This window comes from Bidens hawaiensis, unplaced genomic scaffold (assembly GCF_021521415.1).
Source record: "Bidens hawaiensis isolate Kalapana, Puna unplaced genomic scaffold, B.hawaiensis_p1.1 tig00031118_1, whole genome shotgun sequence".
Lineage (NCBI taxonomy): Eukaryota > Viridiplantae > Streptophyta > Magnoliopsida > Asterales > Asteraceae > Bidens > Bidens hawaiensis.
This window is the reverse complement of record NW_027505204.1, coordinates 184,268-203,837: the sequence shown is the minus strand read 5'-3', so window position 1 is coordinate 203,837 and position 19,570 is coordinate 184,268.

The following is a 19,570-nucleotide window of genomic DNA, read 5'->3' as shown; positions in this document are numbered from 1 at the left end:
TTATTAACACACTTTCCACAAACTCCTCGTGTTCGATACCCACTTACCACTATCTATTTAGTAGTATTTGGTTTAAGTTTGCGTGAGCCTTCGACTTCACGTCAAATTTTGGCGTCCTTGCCGGGGAGTAGTGCGCAACATGTGTTACTTTTGTAGTTTTTATTTAATTGTTACTGTCAGTTTTACGCGGGTTGTGCTAGTGTGCAGGTATCTACAGGTATATGCATACGCGAAACTCTCGGTCTTCATCACCGTTAGTTTTTGATATGGAAATCGAAAGATCTGCTCGTCAGAATCGGATTCTTCAAAGGGAGAATAAGATTACCAGGACACCAAGCACGCACAGTCAAACAACTGACACCACAAACATGGCTTCGTGTCAATCCGTACCACCTATACCACCACCCATCAACCCAGAAAATCTTCCTTCCAATGAAACAGTCACCACTCCAAATCCTACTAGTGAGCCCACTTCGACCGTGTTTAGCTTTCAACCACCATCTAACCTTCCACCATTGACTAATTTCATGCCCACTCAAGGACAATCATCGAACTCACAACAACAATCACCTTTCCAATCTCAACAAAACCCGTCTTATAATCAACCATACACATTACCACAAGACCCACCCATCATCCATACTTCACCGGGTCTTAGGTCGGGCCCGCATTCATTTGGCGGGCCACGTTTTGGTGATAATAGCGAAGGGTACGAAGAGTATGAAGAGGGGTATTCAAGTGGGGGCGACGGAAATCAAGTAAGGGTACAAGGTCAATTTGGGTATGTTGCGCAACAACAAGTGCAACAATGGGGTGTACCACATGTAAATCAAGCACCATTGCAACAACCACAACCATTGCGACAAGTTCCTCCACAACCTCATTTTCAACAACATCAACAACCAATACCTCAACCTCAATTCCAACAATACCCACCGCCGAGGCCCGTGTATAGGCAAATGGGCCAACCGAGAGTACCAATGGGGGTACCGAGAAGGCATGTGAGAGAGATGGCGAGGGGAATCGAAGCTCAATTTCGACCAATCATTACAAACAACCCATATTCGGTGGTCATTCCTCAACATCAAAATGGAAGAACATTTGAGGTTAGAACCAACGCACTCCAAAGTTTACCAAAGTACAAGGGTTTAGCAACCGAAGAACCCTATTTCCATTTGGAGGCGTATGACTCAATTTGCAACACGATCGGGGGTCAAGGTTTTTCACCGGATGAGATCAAGTTGGTTTTATTCCAATTTTCGTTAGAAGATAAGGCAAAAAGATGGTTTTACACCTTGCCTTCCGCATCAATCTATTCTTGGGCCGAGATGCAACAAAGGTTCTTGGAAGAGTTTTACACGGCCCAAAAGACAAATGATGCAAGACGAAGTTTGAGAAGCTTCCAACAACAATCGGGTGAGATGTTTCATGAACCCTTTGAGCGATTCAACATGATGATCAAGAATTGCCCTCACCACGGTATTGCTCTTTGGGAATTGTTGAACGCTTTTCATGAGGGGTTAAGTACGGAAGACGAATGGGACTTAATGTCAATCACAAATGGTACATTTGGTACAAATTATGAACAAGATGATTGGGCATTCTTGGAACAAATGTCGGTTACATCGAAAAGAAAGGTTCAAACCGCAAGAAGAGCAAGACCGGCCACCACAAGGCCACAAGTGCGTGCGGTTAACAATGAAGAACCTCAAGCCTCCAATAAAGTGTATGATGTATGCACGAGTTGTAACACATTGGGACATGCAAGTGATTTGTGTCCCGGTGTGGAAGGGCAAGTTGAAGAGGTAAATGCAATTCAAGGTCAAGGAGGTGGTCGGAGCTACAACATGAATTCAAACACGTACCACCCCGGGTTGAGAAATCATCCCAATTTTCGATATGGCAACCCATCGACTCAACTCAACCCTAACTTTCAAGGGACTTCCCAAACCCATTTTGTTTCTCATCAACAATATTTTAATCAAGGGAATGCTCAAAATAGGAACAACCAAGGAAGTCAAAGTCAATTTCAACAAAAGGGAAGTGGTCAAAGTAGGTCTTCGGGTCAAAGTTCTTCAAGTGGGAATGAAGTCGTGGATATGCTTAGGATGATGCAACAAGACATGCAAAGGAGAAATCAACTTGATGAAGTGCGTATGCAAAAGGATGAAGTCCGTGACAAAGCCATTCAATCTTTGTCCACTCAAATGAATCAACTTGCAACCAATGTTGAGAATCTGAAGAAAAACAGCTCGGGCTTAAAGAAGGGGAACAACGTGCATATCAATGCGGTAAGTCTTTTGTCTAATTTTGAAATTTCTAGTGCTCAAGTTGATCCAACACCACAGTTTGTTGAGGGGGTGGTGGAAGATATTAGTGATGAGATTAAAAATGTTGGTAATTATGTAACAATTTTCCAAAATAACTCTGAATTACAACCGAATGAAAAATCTTTTTGTGAAAATTGTTCTTGTGATAAATTTTTAAATGGCATATTAACCAAAATAAGGGATGAGAGGGTTGATAATAATATTATCCCGAGTAAACTTCAAGAACCAGGAGTGCCCCTTTTATCAATCCAAATTGGTGAATTTAAAACTGATCGGGCACTGCTAGATCTTGGAGCTTGTGTTAGTATCATGCCCGGTAGTTTATATGATCAGTATGAGTTTGGTCAGTTACAAAAAGAAAACACCACCGTGGTTTTAGCATATCAAACCCATACACTTCCCCGAGGCATGATATATAATGTGATGGTACATGTGGAGGATTTCTGTTACCCAGTTGACTTTTTAGTACTTGATTATGCTAAAAATGTAACTAATGCGCAACCCACAGTCATATTGGGTAGACCCTTCCTCTCCACTTCACTTGCAGTAATTGATTGTGCTAAGGGGACACTGGGAATTAAATGTGGGAATCGTGATAAACGGTTATTATTATTTGAAAATACTACTGACCCTCTTGTTGACAAGGAAAGCCTGAAGGAGGATTTTGTTTACAATTGTGTATCCTTGAGCAAGGATCACACGAAAATGGAGTGTTTTGTGATTGACAGGTCAGTTGAGAAGAAAGAAGTTGAGCATCAACAGAGTGAGAAGGTGGCAGAAAAAAGTGGCCGACCAAGGAAGACGAAAGTTAGACATCCACCTAACCTAAATGATCCAGGGTGGAGGATGAGGATGTTCGGGCCCGACCCTGGGTTGCCGGAAGACTGGAAATTGTTGATTGAAAAAGAGCGTGCTTATAACGAGAAGGCTGTACGGGAGTGGGCCAGCCACCCACCTTGAATGTCATAAAAGTTTCAAAAAGGTGATAATTGTACATTTTGTATATTTTTATTTTTATTTTGCTTTATAATTTCTAGTTTGTTTGTTATTAATGGTATTTTAAGTTACCATTTTAGCAAAAACCAAGTGTGGGGAAATTCTTATGGATTTCTCTTCGACACTATGTTGGGGACAACATGGGTTTTTCATGAATGGAAGTGGAGTTTTGAATTAGTAATGTCTTTGTTTTATTTTCTCAAACCCATACATTGGGGACAATGTATCCCAAGTGTAGGGATGGGGGAATTTTTCATTTAAAAAAAAAATTGAATGAAAACCGAAAAGTGGTTAGATGGCGGGGTAAAGTTTTGGTCCCTTTTCATGGTCACAATTCCCTTAAATTCAAGTTTGCTTAGTTGTTTTAAAAACGAGGTTGTGTATTATTTTCTATTCAAGGTTAGCATGCTTTCGGTACAATAACCTACATAACATGTCCGGATACACTTGAGTATTGGGAAAAGGAAGAGCGGTGATGGAATGGTTATTCTCCATTAGAACTTGTGCTATCAATGCATTTCGAGACCTTAGCTTGGCATAAGTGCAAAAGTGATAGAGGCACTTAGGTTAAAGTCTCGTCTGGAGGAGCGCGAGTGTGGGTTTTGGGGGTTGGGCCTCATACATTACACATATGAGCGTGGGTAATGAGAGGGGCGGGGGGTTGGTTCCATTAGAAAACTTTATTGGACCTATTCTTTTTATTTGATCAACTCTGATGTTAATTTGCGAGACAATCCGGCTTAGTACGTATTTCTTTGTATTTGTAATTGTTATAGTACTAATCAATAGGAAGTATTAAGTATTATGTTTACTCGAAAAATAAAATAAAATAAAAAAAGAAAAAAAAAAGAGAAAAGAAAAAAAAAATGAAAAAAAGAGAAAAGAAAGAAAAAGTTGAGAGTCAATGTTCGAAGTATGGTGTAGTGAGTGTTGAGCTGTAAGTTAGTAATGATTATAGTTGTTTATTTTATTATTTATTTAGTTTTGATGTAATAAGCCGGTCGGATCGCCTGAGCCACTTTCAATATTCCCAATCCATACCCTTACACTTTGCCCCGTTTTAAGTCCTCTTGATTTGCATTTGTGTCAAAGCATTTATATAGGTGGAGATTTGACGGTAGTACAAGCGTATGCGAGGAGAATTGGTTATGATTGAATACATGTGAATGATCACCAAGAAGAGAGTTAACGTGTGGAGGTGTGTTATGTGTGGGTAAAAACCGAAATCATGTTAGGTTGATTAGAATTCTATGGTTTAAATATTATATCAAGTCTACTTGTACAAACATATAATAACGAGGGAATAGGGTATGACTTGGGACCTTGACTGAGCCGGGTTTGTGGTTTGTTTGGTGGTTGAGTTTTGAAAGCAATTGTGGTTTGAAGTGTTGCTTGGGGGCAAGCAACAGTTAAGTGTGGGAATGTGACGAGTGACTCGTAGGGAAGCTGTTAAGCGAGTTAAAAGATACAAATGTATTTGCTTAACCAACTTAATTTCATGGAATTAGTTGACTATGGTTACTCATATGTTTGCAGGTAGGAGGAGGTAAAGGATGAAATTACGAGAACGTGGGCGAAAACGGCGAAGAAAACGGAGTTGAAACGAGAAAGATATGAAGAAAACAAGAAATTGAGGAAGAGCTCCACTGTGGTCCACGGTGTTGACCGTGGGCCACGGTCAAACATGCACCAAAATCAACAGAATACACCGTACCGTGGCATTCTGAGCACCGTAACTGGACCGTGGTCCACGGTGTAGACCGTGGCCCACGGTCTGACACGTGACTGCTGAGTTTGGGTCACTTTTTAGGCCGTTTTTGGGTGTCTTTTCACATACCTTTCAATTGGGGACGGCTTAGAGGCGATTTTTGAAGACAATAATCATATTTTGGGTGTTTGTACTCATTTGTTTTATGTCTTGGATGGTGGTAAACAAATTACTTGATGCAAGGATGAACTCCCGAGCCATGAGTGGCTAGTTACTTCGGTATTCCTCTCGGGATGTAAGGTTATTTGTTAAACACTTTTGTTTCTTGTTCTTGAACTTGGATTGATTATCTAAATGCTATGTTAGCATGATCTTGTGTTTGTGTGATGGTTGTAGCTTGTCCATATTGTTTCTATCTAGTTTTTAGCCATATGTTCTTGGTGTCGTTGGCAATCGAGATTTAGTGGAAAGAACTAGGGAGAATAGTATTGATTGATTGATTAAGTGGCAACCTCGCATTCTAGAAGTCTGAGTACTTATTTCTTGATTAATCACAACGATTGCATATACACAAAACCGAGATATTACGGTTTATCCATTGAACGTTAACAAAAGTGTTGAGTAATAACCCGAACCCCGAGAGGAATGCTTGGTTAATTATTCGTTTACAACTTTCGTGTTAGTTTATTTTAGATAAAAAATCAAATCAAAACCAACTTGGAAATTACTGTTTCGTCATTTACATTTATATTAGTTAATCGTTGAGCTACTTATTAACACACTTTCCACAAACTCCTCGTGTTCGATACCCACTTACCACTATCTATTTAGTAGTATTTGCTTTAAGTTTGTGTGAGCATTCGACTTCACGTCACTTAGTTTTATTGTTGCACTTGTAGAAAGGCTCAAAACAGATCAAAAGATTCTAAACCGTAAAACAATACCGGACTAAACAGTTAATAACGGTTCGGCTTGGTTTGATTTTAATTTTCAACGGTTCGGTTATGGTTTTAAATAATTAAAAACCGTAAAACCAGACCGTGAACACCTCTAATATGTAGTTATGTTTTTTTATTATCATGTGGTTTGTACCGTACCTTTTAACATTGGGATGTTTGTACTTTGATTATGGATGTTCGTAGGGTGAATTCTTATTCTTTATGTATGTGGTATGCTATGTTATGTGGTATTGTTACTATATTGTTATGTGGTTTGTATGCGTAATTATCGATTTAAAAATAAGTCCTTCTTGTCGATTTGAAAAGGTTGAGAGAAAAAAAATTCCTTAATATCTTCTGTCCATTCGGTGCACCATTTGGAAAAAATAAAGGCTTGAAAGATGGAGTATGTAAGATTGATGTGAACATGTTAAGTATGAAGTATGTATTTATAGGCCTTATTTCTAAATTCTAACGACAATATTTCTCCATGCACCATCTACACGAGTCTTAGCTAGAACCTTAAACGATTCATATAGGTGGTTTTTGTGTGTCTGGATGGTGGGTCATGTTGTCAGTATAGCTGAACACCTTGCTGACACCACCCCAATTTCTTCACTATAAATTACATCTATTAACTTTTGTTTTCACTACATTTCACCTATTTTCATTTGTTCTCCTTTTTAACTTATTTTCTTTCCTAATTATACCCTATGGCATCACCTAACGATGAATTTAATTACTCAGAAGATATTTATCCAAAATTATGGTGTATAAGATGCGTAAGCCAAGACGATGAAGAATACGATCACGTAGTTAGTATCACAAATGACCTGTACGCTGATAGACCATGGTACTTTACTTTGAAGATCTACCACTATGATCATTTTACAACTTTGCCAAGAATGATATACGCCGCCGGTGCCATAAATTATGTGGACTTCCTACAAATTCAAAACTTCGAAGTCTTTGTGGTGTTTCTACTTTAAAACACCGATGGTTGATCTGGATACATGATTGTTTCCATTGAGTACTGCGGAAGACATTGCACGTTTAACATCATACATTGGTGTTCACGTAGTCCATGAGATTAGCTTGTACGTGGTGCGAGAAGAATTAACAGCGGCTACCGAAACAGATCGAATGGCGACTTATAGAAGGTTGGTGCCTCGAGACGCCCCTGCTATTTGAAGGTTGTTCGATTAGAATACGTTAAAAACCATATATTTGTTCATCTTTAATTGTGTTAAATAATTTAATGATATAATGTTTATCTTTAATTATGTTTATTTATATTAGTGTTTGTATTCTAGCATATCATAAATTAAAAAAAAATGAGAAACGGACTACAAATCTAAAAGTTTATTTTCAGTTGTGTAAAAGTAAGCTAGAAACGACCTTAGCATGTTGTAGGGTATTCCCGATGTTCAATGGGACAAGAAACAATTGCTTTCTCAGTTAGTCATAAGAAAAATCCGATAAAATATTTTTTTAAAAAAAGGGTTGTAGCATAAGTGCTTTTTATAGTGAGAATTTCCAGGTGCATGCGCTTCTAGGAGTGCTTCTTGGCGTTTTCTCCTTACAATACTTAATTTTAAAAATCACAAAAAGTATATAGTATTCGAATTTAGGCTGTTTGTGTCAATTTGGATTTTATGAATCTAGTAATAATCAACAACCTAATAAAAATTACTACATCTTAATCTTCATCTCAACACTTTGGTAAACAACGGTTTGGGTAACATTAAAAAAAAGTAACAAGTTTATGGTTTGCGCTTCAGTTTTGTAACGAGTTTGGGTATTAAGACCATCTTTCGTGAAGGTTTTTAGCTAAATTAGAGTGAAATGACGAATATACTCTTTAAGAGACCGTCACTACAATAGGGTGGCCGGTCGAATTGCGAACACTAGTTGTCCTCGATTACACTCAATCAAATGACCTTTGATCCTCACTTTTAAAGTCTTTGATCACTAGTCCTTGAAAACTCACCTGTTGACTACTCCAATAATACTGGCATTGTAGCTAGATAGAAACTTTTCGTAATTGAAGCTGTTGAAGTCGTACTTAACTTTGTTTTGTTAATTATTAATCGCTAATCCTTGTTTTGAATTTTATGATTTTAAAATAACCTTGTTTTGTTTCGTTTAGTTATCGTCAATATATAAAAAGAATTATATACAACATACCGTTTTAAGTTACATGGTTTGTTAAGAGTATCCACGTCGGGCTCCATGCCCTAAGGCCCGATACCATGTGGCAGCCGAAGGACATGGAGGGAGCTGGACTCCGCCGTTGTGGAGAATGGAGGAGTGTCACAGGCCCGGCTTTGCAAACCCGCAACAGATTTGGAGCGCGGGCCCCCGCTCTTATACAAATGTGCTTGGTGGACTGTAGCATCTTCTCCTTCCATCCAAATTCATCAAACGTGTCAAAATACCATCAAAGTTGTCTTCGTTCCCCCAATTTCCATACCTTTCAAGAAATACCATTAGAGCTACTTCATCGTCTCAACTACGATTTGCTTTATGGGTAGATCAATTTATGTTCGCCATCGACGGCTTAAATGAATCAATTTTCTGGCGAGAGGTCGACGGGTTAATGCTTCAAATATAAAATGAAAATGTAAAAGGAGTGGTGTAGCGTGTTGGTTTGTGATGATGATTGATGCGTAGTAGGTGATTAAATATAAAAATTAATGCATTATTATAAATGTAGGGTTTGGATCAAATACAAATGACTTTATCATCAAAAGTATACAAATAACTAGAGCAATTATCCTATCAATAGAGTACTTATTGTTATTTCTATAACTTTTGAACTATAATAATTATTATTACACTATTTTAATTTTTACAACATAATTACTCTACTTAAAAAGTATAATTACTCTAGTTATTTGTATGCGTAGTACGTTAATTCTATTTGTACCGGAACTCACCTCCGTAAAAGTATATTTGTATTTAACTAGTCTTTTCTACCCGGCGCGTTGCGTCGAAGCAGCTGGCAAAACCCCAACGTTGAAACACGGACGTTGGTAAAATCCGAGCGTTACGATGATGAATCGACACGAATTCAGTCAGTATCGCCTGCGTTCATTATGATATAGACGCGAATTCGGTCGGAAAACTTGCCCATTGGTAAAACTCGAGTGTTGTCGGTCATGGGTTTTAAATAAGGCCGCGAGTCTGTGTGAACTCAGTCAGTTTCTTTCAAGTTTGTTATGTTATCGGAACTAAAAAAAATTAGCATTTGGTCGGTTTCCATTACATTTATTATGGTAACTGAACTAAAAAACAAAATTAATCGACCAATACGATGCCGCCAAGTAGTCCAATAGGCCACTTGCGGCACCAAACTTCTTTTTTATATTATAGTAATAATTAAATATAATAATTAGTATATTATAAAAGTATTTTTATTTGATTCAATATAAAGTGGTAGGTGATTATATGTTGGTTTGTGAAAGTTTGTTGTCTTGAAAGAAAGTGTTGGATTTTAAGAGAAGTCTGAAATCTAATTTGACGTTAATGTGATAGTTTACGGATGTGTGATGTTGTGGATGCTGTTACTCAGACACGACAAAAGGGACGATGAAACAATTCTTCACTATTTTAAGACCCTTGAGATCTCCACCACAAGAAACACATACACCCACAAAAAACGTAAGTTCGTTAATCTTCAACAGCTTCCACAACCTCAAACAAAACGAAGTCGTAACACATTCCCATTACCATATATACACACCACCCCTTGCCTCCTTGATTTCAACCATAAACAACCAACATGTCATACTACCCAAAAGGCCACCACTGCAACCCCAACGACGATGAAGACGTAGACGATTTCGACGAGCACGATCCAACCCCATACGGCGGTGGTTACGACATAGCACTAACGTTCGGCCGCCCTCTTCCCCCATCCGATGAAATATGCTACAATCGGTCCTCTAGTTCATCCGCTAGCTGCGGTTCCAGCCGCACTAGTTATGGGACAGGTGGACATGGCTCCGAGTATGGGTCCGGCCACCCTCGTAGGAATGAAACGGATGAGTATGGATCCGGGTATGGTGGTGGGCGGAAAACGTATGGGAATGACGACGACGATGGAAATAGGCGGCCTACGTATGGTAGACGGAATGATGATGATGATAATGACAATAGGAGAAATATGTATAGACGGAATGATAATGATAATGATGATGATGATGATGACCGGAGAGGTAATAGACATGGTCGACAAAATGATGATGATGATGATGATAATGATCGCAGGCCTAGGTATGGTAAGCATAATGATGATGACGACGATAACGATGGTTACCGTGGTCGAAGGAACTATGTGAGTATCATCAACTCTTTTTAATATTTATCGTATTTATGTTTCATGTCTCATTGTGTTAAATTTGCAGGGAGATGATGACAGGAGGAGGAATCGGTATTAGCAACATAAACGCTACGATGAACGAGCATCAACATTTTCGTTAAATGAGTCGCTAAGTACTAAATAACAACCTTAACATTGGTGCATTTGGATCATGAATGTTAGTTGGTCTTCATGTTCTACATTATTGCATGAAATGTTGAAAACCATGCATCGCATGCATTCTTTGAAATTTAATGTTTATTGGTTTGTTCAATAAAATCCATTAATACTCGATTTTACGTAGTGCATATATACTGTTCTTTTTTATTTAACAGAAGAGAGATAAAACTACAAATTCTATAAGCAAATAGTTGTATAAACTTTGGTTAGAACCTCATGGCTTATAACACATTCTTTGCTTATGGAATGGCTTTATGAACACCAAGAACTGGCTTATCGATCAAACCATTCTGGATATGCATCAATACACGAGTGACACGTTGGGGACTTGTGTCTCAAAACTGTGTGCTAACTCGGCAGGTTAGACAAGCTGCCTAAAGATAGTAGGTAGATTAGACAGTCCCTAGTGGTGGAAACAGAACTTATTTGTAAGGTGGACACAGTGGGGGTCAATTAAAAATGGGTCATGCAAAAAAGAAATAATGATTAAATCACCAACGCAAAACAATATATCATAATTTAAAATATGTATTTATGTAATAAATAAATATAGAATATTTGGAATTTATTTATTTTAGAGCCTAGTAGGGACTTTTGTGACAATTAAAATGATGAGTCTCTCATTTTATTTTTCTTTGACCCGTATGGTTTTCATTTTTTCATTTTGGGCTTCCATTTCTTCATTTTAAAAGTGTCGTCTTGTTTTCCCTATGCGGGGCTAGCAACCACCGGTAAACTTTTGTTTTCCTTTAACGGGGTAATCAAGGACTCGTGGGAAGACAAAGAAGCTAATTCTTTCAATCAACCCTCAATATTTTAATCAATAGTTAAACCTTTGTATTTTCCAAAATTTCAAATTGATTTGATACACAGCCCATGATTGTGAGAAAAAAATAATAAATAAATATAGAATATTTGGAATTTTTTTTATTTTAGGCCTAACAGGGACTTTTGGGATAATTAAGATAGTGAGTCTCTCATTTTATTTTCCTTTGACACGTAGGGTTTTCATTTCTTCATTTTGAGCTTCCATTCATTCATTTTAAAAGTGTCGTTTTGTTTTTCCTATGCGGGGCTTGCAACCACCGGTAAGATTTTGTTTTCCCTTAACGAGGATATTATCGACTCGTCGAACGACTAAGAAGTTGATTCTCTCAACCTACCCTCAATATTTTGATTAATAGTTAAACCTTCGCATTTACCAAAATTTTTACTTTATTTGATACAATATGTATAAGAACACATGATTGTAAGAAAAAAATAATAAATAAATATAGAGCATTTGGGTTTTTTTTTTTAATTTTAGGGCCTAGCAGGGACTTTTGGGATAATTAAGATGGTGAGTCTCTCATTTTATATTTCTGTGACACGTAGGGTTTTCATTTCTTTATTTTGGGCTTCTATTTCTTCATATTATGAGTGCCATTTTGTTTTCCCTATGCGGGCTAGCAGCCACCGGTAGGCTTTTGTTTTTCCTTAACGGGGCCTATCATCGACTCGTCGGACAACTAACAAGCTGATTCTCTCAACATACCCTCAATATTTTGACCAATAGCTAAACCTTCGCATTGACCAAAATTTCTACTTTATTTGATACTACGTGTATAAGAACCTGTGATTCTAAGAAAAAAATAATAATTAAATATAGATTATTTGGATTTTTTATATTTTAGGGCATAGTAGCGACTCGTCGGACGACTAAGAAGATGATTCTCTTAACCGACCCTCAATAATTTGATCAATAGTTAAACCTTCACATTTACCAAAATTTCTACTTTATTTGATACAATGTGTATAAGAACCCATGATTGTAAGAAAAAATGATAAATAAATATAAAGCATTTGGATTTTTTTTTTATTTTAGGGCCTAACAGGGACTTTTGGGATAATTAAGATGGTGAGTCGCTCACATGTAGGGTTTTCATTTCTTCATTTCTGGCTTCTATTTCTTCATTTTATGAGTGTCGTTTTGCTCTCCCTATGTGGGGCTAGCAGCCACCGGTAGGCTTTTGTTTTTACTTAAAGGGGTAATCAGGGACTCGTGGGAAGACTAAGAAGCTAATTCTCTCAATCAACTCTCAATATTTTGATTAATAGTTAAACCTTCACATTTACCAAAATTTCTGTCACACCCCGCCTTCGGGCCTAGGCGTGTGACTCACAGTTGGTACTACTTTTGTCAATTTATCAAAGTTTGCAGCGGAAAATGTTATTTTAAAATATTTATTTTCATAACAAAGGGATTTAAACACCCTTGATCGTTTTAAAAAATTTCTTGTTTAAGAACAAGTTTAATATATATACTTCATTACAAAATTAGCTGAGCCACCAGCTATAAACTATGCTTAGTGTTCTTCTATCTCCACTGGCATATCCATCTCTATACCTTACTCTTGATTACCTGAAAACAGTTTGAAAATATGTCAGCTATATGCTGGTGAATACGCTGACTTAATAAAACATTTTCACAATTCGTAATGACACAACACCAATAGTGTTCAACGACTCAGTGGGTCTCAATCCCATCTCATCGAAACTAAACATACGCACAAACCACATAATCGGACTTCACTCGCCCTAGAGACAGTCACTTGCCTCATGGTCAGTATGTCTGTAGTGTGCCCACTACAGTACATATATGTAAGGATCCAGACACATGTGTATTTTAGCCTGAGTGTTTAATACTACCTTGTATCAAAACGTTTTAGAGGATTTGAACCAACCCTTATGCAAAGTATTTCCATAACTCTTTTACATATGGATAGCAGTCCATAGTTTCAAAGAGTAAATATCTTTTCAAAATATATAGTACATAGACGTATTCACGTCATAAAACATTTCACACTATAAAAAGGTTTGGACGTATTCACCTTTTGTTGATTTCAAGATTTTTCACCAACAGATGTCTGATCTTTATCTCGGACCTATAGTACGAAAATAACATTCTATAAATAACTAGATCTAAAATCTAGTTATAGACCTTAAGTCTATTTGCATTAACCTTTACCTTGATATTCATTTCATTTTACAAAATATTTATATGCTACGTTTCTTCATCATGAAGAAACGTATATATCAAGTTCTTCTTTCATAAGTATTATCTTTATAAAAATAAAGAGCAACATTGCATCAAAATCTTATCTTATGAAAGCTTATATTTCACTTACTTACTTGATCAAGGTATAGACGATATCCTTGACTAAGGTCTAAGCCATTAAATAATAATAAAATAATAACTTAAGCAGAATCCCTACCTTACGCGGGTATTTTGATTTGCCTAAGCCTTGTACAAATAGCACTTCTAGTTAAACCGTCAAAACCTTATTTCGAACTCGCTTAACCACTTGACGGAGCGTCAGAACTTCAATTCATGCACGTTTTACGAGAAATCGGGACCACGAAACCCCACAATGGTCGGGCACGTTCCCCAAGGTTATGTGTGTGTAAAGAAAGGTGTTTTTGGAATGAGAATGCTTTAAACCCGTAGCCCCCCTTTATAGGCAAAGTTTTGGGGACCGTCGCGTAGCGCGATGGGGTTTCCCCTGGCCATCACGTAGCGCGACGCCGCAATCCACAAGATCTTGCCACGTGTTGACACGTGGTTGATCCGGTTACTTAACCGGGTCATCGCGTAGCGCGATACCCCCTTTCTTCTGGATCAACGCGTAGCACGACGCCCCTTTTTCTAAATTCATGGGAAACTGCATCGTGTAGCGCGATGATCTAGTTTGTATACCCGTCGCGTAGCGCGATGGGTCTGGAAATCATAATTTTTATTTTTAGTCCTTGAACTTTAGTACCTTGTCACTTCTTAATCGACCTTCTATAGTTCAAAAATACTAAAGCGGCCCTTATGCGGCTCGCGGCGATGCGAGCGTGCGAAGTGGCAAGTGCGCCATCAAAACGCCACATTACGCCCATCACCCGAGTCCGTGTCCGTGCACGTTCGCGTCGGGTGCTTCGCACCCTCCGCTTGGACTAGTGAGAGTGGTTAGCCCCATAAGAACATTACTATGGAAAACTCCTTCCTTATAAAGTGCTTTTATTTCTTTCCCACCTTCCATGTGGGATGGAGTTTCCTTACTTATTCCCTTAACATAATATGCTTTCGTTTCTTTATCATCCTTTTTCCCATTACCTTTCTCATAATTATTTTTGGTCCTTTATCTTTATAAACTTGTCAAATTTGGACCTAAACTTTGTGGGTGTTACATCCTTCCCACCTTGGAATGAATCTCGTCCTCGAGATTCGCTAGAACAGATGTGGATACTTCTTTCTCATTTCCGATTCTAACTCCCAAGTAAATTCTAGTCATCTTTGGGAGTTCCATCTTATCTTGACTAATTTTAGCTTTCGTCGTTTAAGTCTCTTTACTTGGAAATCTTCAACTTGTAGAGGTTGTTCTACAAATTTTAGATTCTCATTGATTTCAACATCCTTTAAAGACATAGCTAAAGTTTCGTCAGCTAGACACTTTCGTAAGTTAGAAACATGAAATACATCATGTATTCCTTTCATCTCTTCTGGCAGTCATAAGCGATAAGCAACAGTACCGATTCGTTCTAACACATCAAATGGTCCCACAAAACGCGGACTTAATTTTTCTTTCTTGCCGAATCGTACAACACCTTTCCAGGGTGAAACTTTTAATAAAACTTTATCGCCTACTTAAAATTCTAACGGCTTACGGCGAACATCGGCATAATTCTTTTGTCGGTCTCTTGCCATCTTAAGTCGTTCACGGATTTGTAATCTTATCTGTTGTTTCTTGGACTATCTCAGGTCCAGACATTTGATTATCTCCAGTTTCAGAACAACACACCGGAGTTCTACATTTCCGTCCATACAATGCTTCAAATGGTGCAGCTTGAATACTCGTGTGATAACTATTATTGTACGAAAATTCCATCAAAGGAAGATGATCATCCCAACTTCCTCCTAGATCAATCACACAAGCTCGGAGCATATCTTCAAACGTTTGAATTGTTCTTTCACTCTGCCCATCAGTTTGAGGATGATAAGCAGTGCTAAGATTTAGTTGAGTTCCTAACGCTTGTTGGAAACTTTTCCAAAAATGAGAAGTAAATCTACTACCCCGATCAGATATGATAGATAAAGGCACACCATGTAATGATACTATATTGTTTACGTATATTCGTGCCAATCTATCCATAGAGTAAGATTCATTGATAGGTATGAAATGAGCAGACTTGGTTAACCTATCAATTATGACCCAAATAGCATTATGTTGTCGGGTAGTCCTAGGGAGTTTTGTAATAAAATCCATTGTTATCATCTTCCATTTCCATGCAGGTAATTCAGGTTGTTGTAGTAACCCTGAAGGTTTCTGATGCTCAGCCTTAACTTGCAAACATGTTAAACATTTGGCTACGAACAGAGCAATATCCTTCTTCATCCCGTTCCACTAGTAGTTGAGCTTAAGATTTTGATACATTTTATCACTACCGGGATGCATCATATACTTTGATCGATGAGCTTCATTCATAATCCTTTCACGTAAATCCTCAATCTTTGGTACCCAAATTCTGTTTCCAAGTCTGAGTATCTCATCATCTCCTTTAACTAAAGAGTCGATTGTACCATTTCGTTTTTCTTCGGAGATTTGGTTTTCTTCTATTGCTTTTTTTTGAGCCTCCTTGATTTGTGCAATTAAATCTATTTGTAGTTCTAGTCTTAAGGCTCTAACTCTCTTGGGTTTTTCATGTTCTTTACGACTCAATGCGTCAGCTACTACATTTGCCTTTCCTTCATGATAGATGATTTCACAATCATAGTCATTTAAGTTTCCATCCATCTTCTTTGACGCATGTTAAGTTCCTTTTGATCAAAGATATGTTTTAAACTTTTATGATCAGTGTACACGATAGACTTTACTCCATATAGATATTGTCTCCATAACTTTAAAGCAAAAATTATGGCACCTAACTCCAAATCGTGAGTTGTATAATTCTTTTCGTGTACTTTTAATTGACGAGAAGCATAAGCTATTACTTTGTTTCATTGCATTAGTACACAACCCATACTTGAATGAGATGCGTCACTAAATACAACAAAGTCTTCTGTACCTTCTGGCAAAGCCAGTATAGGTGCATTAGTGAGCTTTTGTTTGAGTAAGTTAAATGCTTCTTGTTGCTTGGTTCCCCATTCATACTTAACATTCTTTCGAGTTAAAGAAGTTAAGGGAACTGTTATCCGGGAGAAATTATCGATAAATCTTTTATAGTATCCAGTCAAACCTAGAAAACTTCGAACTTCGGTTGGCGATTTCGGAATTTCCCATTTAGCTATCGCTTCAATCTTGGCGGGATCTACTTGGATTCCATTTGCATTGTTAACATGTCCAAGAAATTGTACCTCATGTAACCAAAATTCACACTTAGAAAACTTAGCATACAATTTCTCATTTCGAAGTAGTTCAAGCAAAATCCTAAGATGATCCTTATGATCCTCTTACAATTTCTCATTTCGGTTGGCGGTTTGGACGTATTCACCTTTTGTTGATTTCAAGATTTTTCACCAACAGATGTTTGATCTTTATCTCAGACCTATAGTACGAGAATAACATTCTATAAATAACTAGATCTACAATCTAGCTATAGACCTTAAGTCTATTTGCATAACCTTTACCTTGATATTCATTTCATTTTACAAAACATTTATATGCTATATATCAAGTTCTTCTTTCATAAGTATTATCTTTATAAAAATAAAGAGCAACATTTCAAAAAAATCTTATCTTATGAAAGCTTATATTTCACTTACTTACTTGATCAAGGTATAGACTATATCCTTGACTAAGGTCTAAGCTATTAAATAATAATAAAATAATAACTTAAGCAGAATTCCTACCTTATGTGGGTATTTTGATTTGCCTAAGCCTTATACAAATAGAACTTCTAGTTAAACCGTCAGAACCTTGTTTCGAACTCGCTTAACCACTCGACGGAGCGTCAGAACTTCAATTCATGCACGTTTTACGAGAAATCAGGACCACGGAACCCCACAATGGTCGGGCACGTTCCCCAAAAGGTTATGTGTGTGTAAAGAAAGGTGTTTTTGGAATGAGAATGCTTCAAACCCGTAGCCCCCTTTTATAGGTAAAGTTTTGGGGACCGTCGCGTAGCGCGTTGGGGTTTCCCCTGGCCATCGCGTAGCACGACGCCGCAATCCACAAGATCTTTCCACGTGTTGACACGTGGTTGATCCGGTTACTTAACCGGGTTATCGCGTAGCGCGATACCCCTTTCCTTCTGGACTATCGCGTAGCGCGACGCCCCTTTTTCTAAATTCATGGGAAACTGCATCGCGTAGCGCGATGATCTAGTTTGTGTACCCGTCGCGTAGCGCGATGGGTCTGGAAATCAGAATTTTTTATTTTTAGTTCTTGAACGTTAGTATCTTGTCACTTCTTGATCGAATTTCCATAGGTCAAAAATACTAAAGCGGCCCTTATGCGGCTCGCGGCGATGCGAGCGTGCGAAGTGGCAAGTGCGCCATCAAAACGCCACATTACGCCCATCGCCCGAGTCCGAGTCCGTGTCCGTGTGCGTCGGGTGCTTCGCACCCTCCGCTTGGACTATGAGAGTGGTTAGCCCCATAAGAACATTACTATGGAAAACTCCTTCCTTATAAAGTGCTTTTATTTCTTTCCCACCTTCCATGTGGGATGGAGTTTCCTTACTTATTCCCTTAACATAATATGCTTTCTTTCCTTTATCATCCTTTTTTCCATTACCTTTCTCATAATTATTTTTGGTCCTTTATCTTTATAAACTTGTCAAATTTGGACCTAAACTTTGTGGGTGTTACAATTTCGAATTGATTTGATACAATATGTATAAGATCCCATGATTGTGAGAAACAAATAATAAATAAATATAGAATATTTGGAATTTTTTTATTTTAGGCCTAACAGGGACTTTTGGGATAATTAAGATAGTGAGTCTCTCATTTTATTTTACTTTGACACTTAAGGTTTTCATTTCTTCATTTTGGGCTTTCATTTATTCATTTTAAAATTGTTGTCTTGTTTTACCTATGTGGGGCTTGCAACACGGTAAGCTTTTGTTTTCCCTTAACGGGGATATCATCGACTCGTCGAACGACTAAGAAGTTGATTCTTTAAACCTACCCTCAATATTTTGATCAATCGTTAAACCTTCGCATTACCAAAATTTTTACTTTATTTGATACAATGTGGATAAGAACCCATGATTGTAAGAAAAAAATAATAAATAAATATAGAGCATTTGGGGGGGGGGGGGGGGTTTGGTTTAAGGCCTAGTAGAGACTTTTGGGATAATTAAGATGGTGAGTCTCTCATTTTATATTTCTTTGACACGTAGGGTTTTCATTTCTTCATTTTGGGCTTTCATTTCTTCATTTTATGAGTGTCGTTTTGTTTTCCCTATGCGGGGCTAGCAGCCACCGGTTGGCTTTTTTTTCCCTTAACGGGGATATCAGCGACTCGTAGGATGATTAAAAAGCTGATTCTCTTAAACAACTCTCAATATTTTGATCAATAGTTAAACCTTCGTATTTACCTACATTTATACTTTATTTGATACTACGTGTATAAAAACCCATGATTATGAGAAAAATATAAAAATTAAATATAGATTATTTGTTTTCTTAATTTTTGGACCTAGTAGGGACTCTAGGGATAATTAAGATGACGAGTCTCTCATTTTATTTTTCTTTGACACGTAGGGTAATCATTTCTTCATTTTGGGCTTTCATTTCTTCATTTTAAAAGTGTCGTTTTGTTTTCCCTATGCGGGGCTAGCAACCACTGGTAGGCTTTTGTTTTCCCTTAACGGGCCTATCATCGACTCATCAGACAACTTAGAAGCTGATCTCAACGTACCCTCAATATTTTAATCAATAGCTAAACCTTCGCATTTACCAAAATATCTCATTTATTTGATACTACGTGTATAAGAACCCGTGATTCTGAGAAAAAAATAATAAATAAATATATATTATTTGGATTTTTTTTATTTTAGAGCCTAGCAGGGACTCTTGGGATAATTA